At 44.6% G+C, this 6013-nt stretch overlaps 1 pseudogene; it reads left to right on the top strand.

Moving 5' to 3' along the window:
* Positions 1–3189: 3189 nt before the first annotated feature.
* LOC148702838 (cytochrome P450 CYP94D108 pseudogene) lies at positions 3190–4914 on the top strand (annotated as a pseudogene).
* The last annotated feature ends 1099 nt before the right edge of the window (positions 4915–6013 follow it).

The following is a 6013-nucleotide window of genomic DNA, read 5'->3' as shown; positions in this document are numbered from 1 at the left end:
TGTTGGGCTACAACCAGAGCAGGTAGCATTTTGATGCTGGATACGCTTGGGAAACTTGGTCCACTGATTTCCATTCAGGAGCTAGTAAACGGGCCAATAAGATGAGCCAATCCAGAATTGACTAGGATCAAGTGGCTCACTTCTAGTGTCCATGGATAGGAGACTAGAGTATTTGCTCTAGCCTTTAATGAGGGCATTAGATTGCATTCTCACAATCATGTCATTTCTTTTCTACAAAGTTTTTGTACAGACAAATTCCACCAAACTACTAGAACATCGGTTTGTGCTATGCTTTAACATGGAGGCCGGAGTGCACACAGAGGTAAGAGTTGTCTGGGAGGGTGTCTTCTATGCGAGACGGATGCTGAGGGTGGACCGTATCATCCTTGAGAGGGATTCTGCAACGGTGATCGAGGGGATCCAGGATCGCGAGAGTGCTGTCAGGAGGCCAGATGCGGCTGCTCCATAACATTCGTCAACTCTTAGGCGAATGCGGCGCCTCTCGAGCTACCCATGTATTCAAAGAGGCCAATGGTGCGGCGGATGGGGTGGCAACCAATGCAGCTCATCACTCCGGAAGTTTTATCTAGGAGAACCATGCTTTTGTTTTAGCTCCTTTGCATTGTCTTTTATTATCTAACTCTTTGGGTTGTACTCGCACCCGTTGTGTGTGAGATACTGATGTACCAAAAATAAAATTTATGTGAAAGATGCTGATGTACCAAAAAAAAAAGTTATTTACCAATGGTAGGAACAATACTTCCAAACCATGATGATTATATTATAAAAGCATATAGAAGAGGATGTCAACTAATTGAGTTGGTAAAGTATTGAGTGTTGGATATCCATAAATTAAATCCGATCCCATTCTTGCCCTGATTTTGCTGGATGTTCTCCCATCCTTTTTTTTGTTTTTGGTTTTTTTTGATGAAGAGAGAGGCAAAGCTACCCGGACTTTATTAAAACAAGAGAGTTTACAAAAATTATTTACAAAGAATTTGCAAGGAAGAAAATCATATAAGAGCAATAAATTTTTTTTATAAAAATAGTGGTATGTGAGTAGACTCGTTAAACTATTCTTCTATCCAAATTCTCAAAACAAATTATTAGAGTCTACAAAAATATTGTCCCCGAGAAGAAGCCGCATGAGGAAGCAAGTGTGCTTTGTGCTTCTCCGATCCAACTTTCAAGCTTGCGGTATATATGATTGTAGACTGACCAATCTATACCACAACAAGCATTCCTATGTCATTTGACAAATAGCACCTCTTTTTATATTAGTTTGGACTTCCATTAGCATTGGAATCTTTCAACAATTTAAGCCACCCTCTTGCAAAAACCTCCTGCAATAGAGGTACAAATTAATTTCCCTCCTCGCCAACTTAAACTTAGATGATCCGTATACCACCTTGTATGAACTAAAATGGACTGGCCAATGTACCTGATGACTTCCTCCACTCCCGTCTTAGCTATCAACGAGGTGAATCTGAAGTTCACTTACCATCCATGAAAACAGGCCGGTGCAATTTTCATGTTTACTTATGTCATGTTAAATTGATGAATGAGTATTTCTTTAAGAGGTAAAGAAACAAAAAAGGAAAGCAAAAGGAGAAAGCGAAACTATACTCATCTCCCAGCACATTATCGCTAGCTAATATTAGAACTACCATTCTCGTTTCTTTTCTTTTTTCGCTTTTTATATGAAATAATTGCATAACATGTACCGATTTCTAGCCTTAATAAAGTGAGGCAAAGAGGTCTAAGATGACCTCAACGAAATCATTCTTCACAACCCACACAATCATCAGTTACTATGACCACAACCGATAAGCCTTATGTCATCACTTTAGGGTCGACTAGTTGGGTAGTCTTCCCTTATCAAAATCCAACCCCATGATTTCAACACCATGTAACTGCTTTTAGGGTTTTCCACCGCTAACATTCTCTACAAACTCAGTATTCTGAACTTCTAGAATGGCATGACCCTTCAATATAGATGACTTGCCGGTGCAACATCACCCTTGCGCTCGAGCACCAGATGTTGATGCAAAAGGAAGACTTTGCATGCAATGACCTTCGACAGGAGCCTGACCTCATTGTGCGCTCATTAGTTTCCTTTTATATCTAAGTTGAGCCCCACCTCCATCCTTTTTTCTTGTTACGCATATGATGTCAGTGCTCTCCAGCCTCAGAGTCAAAGTCCACTTCAACACGCTGAAAATGGAAATGGAGAAGGGCTCGTTTGGAAGCATGACATTGTGAGGACCCGTGCGGGTTTATGTTTAGTCTCACATCAATTATTCGTTGGGTAAATTTTGTATACTTATACAGGATCAAAGAATCCAAATGATACCTTCTGGCTAGCCATTTTATGTGAGGTCTTGAGTTGTTACAAATAGTATCAAAGTGGATCTGATCCATAATCTATATGGATTAGGAGACACTGCAGCACGTATTCATTAGGGCTGACCACGGGATGATCATGGTGCTTATGATTAGATTTGAATTGATTTGAACCCTTAGCCTGACAAGAATATAAAAGTGTGTTATTTTGGATGAGGCCGTGGGTTGTTACGGCCATGGAATCTAAGGGCGTTCGGCAGCTGAGACAGCGGTGTCAGGTATGCCGGCCCAACATGTCGATTTTTACTACCAGCCTTCGAGACTTCTTGTGCCCCATCCACCCCAACGCATACGTTACAGCGACGGACGGCTCCATTTAACTCTAAGACTATATAGTCTCCCTCCGCGTTTTATTCAAAATAACAAAAAAAAAGAAGAAAAAAAAGATACCATCTCAATGTACTCGATTGCTTCCTGTTAATCCACGCTAGTCTCTATAAAAAATCTTGGTGGCTCGCATCGCTTAACATCTTGCACTTCGTTGTTATCCAAAAGACACCAAGAATGTTGGTGACCGGAAGGCTCCAAGTCCCGATCACCCACCGTCCCCGTATGCTGCGGAGGGATCAATGATCGAGTGGTGTCCTTACTGTGTTTTCCTGTTGTCCATACACAGGTTCGCATCCTAGCAATGCTAGAATATGTAGGCAGAAGGTAAGTCACGATGAGGACTGGACCTTAAGTGCAACAATGAAGTGGAGAGAGAATTATAAAAATGTATCACTTGGGAGTCATGCTCCTATCACCGAATCCAACATTAATTCTACTCAACCGTCTTAGGGGAAATGGTGGACGACTTCAGTCTCCTCCCTGCTCTGCTCTTCATCACGTTCTTCTTCTTCTACTACTTTATTCAGCATTGCTCATGCGAGAAGAAATCTAGTAGAGAGCCTCCGACGAAAATAAGCTTCTTCGAAATGGTGAAGAACAAAGATCGGATTCTGGAGTGGACAACGGAGCTGGTGCTGGCGAGCCCAACCTACACCATCACCATGCCTTCCACTGTCATCACCAGCAATCCCAAGAACATCGAGCACATCCTCAAGACCAACTTCCGCAACTACCCCAAAGGCGACGACTTCATGGCCATCTTCTCGGAATTGCTAGGCCATGGCATCATCAACTCCGATGGCGACCACTGGAAGCTCCAGCGGAAGGCTGCCAGCCGCGAGTTCAGTACCAAGAACATTCGCACCATCATCTTGGACAAGGTCGGCAGCGAGGTCGCCGACCGCCTCGTCCTCCTCCTCTCAAAGGCCGCGGCCACGGGCGCGTCCCTCGACCTCCATGACCTCCTCGACCGCCTCGCCATCGACAACGTCTGCCAGATTGTCTCCGACGTGGATCCAGCCTGGCTTGGCCACGGCAACGTGGACGTCCGCAGGTTCATCCACGCCTTCGAGGCGGTATTGGGTGTCGTCAACAAAAGGTTCAACCAGCCTTGCTTTGTGTGGAAGCTTCAACGGCTGCTCGGCGTTGGATCTGAGCGGCGTCTGAAGGAGGAGATCGGCGACGTGCATGAGTTCGCCATGAGGATTGTGAAGCAGAGGAAGGGAAGGAAGCCCGAGGAGATAAGGAGCAGCAGTGACTTCCTCTCGCATTGCGTGCTTAATGGGAACTCCTCCGACGAGTTTCTTCGTGACATCATCATCAACCTCATGTTTGCCGCTCGGGAGACCATGCCGACCGTCATGACCTGGTTTTTCTGGTTAGTCTCGACCCGGCCCGAGGTCGAGGAAAGGATTGTGGATGAGATCGGTTCAGTCAGGGGGAGGCATGGAAATCCGGATGGAAAGCTGACACTGGATGAGCTGAGAGAGATGGATTACCTCCACGCGGTGCTGTCGGAGACGCTAAGGCTCTACCCCCCGGTGCCGCTCTGCCCGCGGCATTGCACGGAGGATGACATGCTGCCGGACGGGACAGTGGTGAAAAAGGGGTGGACGGTGATTTACAACAGCTACGCAATGGGTGCGATGGAGAGCATTTGGGGGGAGGACTGCAAGGAGTTTAAGCCAGAGCGGTGGCTGGAGAACGGAGTTTTTCGTCCAAAGAGTCCGTTCCAGTTCCCGGTGTTCCATGCCGGGCCGAGGACGTGTCTGGGGAAGGAGACGGCATACATCCAAATGAAGGTGCTGGCTGCAAGCGTGATCGAAAGGTTTAGTTTCGAGGTGGCGGCGAGGACGGAGGTTGAATTTGTCTCGACTTTGAAGATGAAAGGGGGTTTACCGGTGTTGGTAAGGGAGAAGCAGGGGAAAACAACGTGCAAAGGTGGCGGTGACTTTGTAATGGCTTGATCGTTGCCATTCGCTGCAGAGCCCATACTAGCATTATACCTTAGTTATGCTTTTTTGTTTTCCTGGTTTTCTATTTTAATATTATTCTATTATATGGTAAGTTCATGGTATGATCCTTGTGGCGTCCTTAGTCAGCTGCTATCAATAAAAGATGGTGAGGGGAAATCCTTGAATGGCGAGTGTGAGGCGATTTGTCCTCCGGTGTGGCGGTAGCATTGGGAGGATGCATGGGGTATATACCTAGTCCCACCTTGATTATTTACTCCAAAAAAATTGAATACTTTTACCGTACCAAAAATTATAGATGAGATTGCGGATTATGATAAATGATATTGTCACGCCCCGAGCCCGAGGCGCGGCAGACGCCGCTCGCCCGCACAGCGGGCCGCGCAGGCGTGCAAGGCATCGGATTACATCAAAGCAAATACAGATGTTCAAGACTTTATTTAAGGATTAATAGCAGATGCTTAAAATTGACAAAATACTTAAAATCATTCAAAAGCAGTCTTACAAAATTTCAAAATAGCATATGCCAACATGATCCAAATGTTCAGACTAATCTAAAATACTAATAACTGAAGGAATAATCGTCGGAAACTCTAACGCACTCCCCAATCCCGTGCGATCAAGCCTCTGGATCTGAAAAATGAAGAAAACAGAATAATGAGCTACACTAGCCCAGTAAGCAACAAAATACCCCAGAGTGGGGTCAGAGCATATCAGATCAAAATACAGGATAATGTCTGGAATAAATCATAAATAACATCGTTTTGTTGTTTTCAAACTTATTATCATTTTTCCAAAAACTCTTATACCAGAATCTCAACATAATAGGCTACGGCCACGTAACCCAGTGGCATGGGTTGCACAGAGTGCGAGAAACCACTATTGTTAGTCACCGGTGGAAACGGTGTCCAGAAACCACTATTCTAATCACCGGTGGCGCGGTGTCGAAACCGGTTCCTCACAGATTACAAGTCGACAGGTCCAACGTATAATCCCCATTGGCGGGGCCAGAACAGAACAGAACAGATCATAGCCATGCTGAGAATGCATAAATATAAAAATAGATTTCATAAACTGTACAGGCATGTTTCACGGAATTCAGAGCATATAATATAATTTTCAAATAAAATTTAATATGCCAGACCCATTTTACTAAACACAAAACATATTTCAAAATTTAATCCAGTAATAAATTACTTTACCAAATAATTTGGAGAAATGCACTTTGAAGCATTAAGTTACTTACCTCTTCTCGCTTGATTCCTACTTCAGGTAGACAGATCAGGTTCACCTGTTAAAGTTTAATT

This window comes from Phoenix dactylifera, chromosome 7, assembly GCF_051530095.1.
Source record: "Phoenix dactylifera cultivar Ajwa chromosome 7, Ajwa_hap1_PhDact_Kaust_v1.1, whole genome shotgun sequence".
Taxonomy (NCBI): Eukaryota; Viridiplantae; Streptophyta; class Magnoliopsida; order Arecales; family Arecaceae; genus Phoenix; species Phoenix dactylifera.
This window is presented reverse-complemented; position numbering and strand designations above follow the sequence as displayed.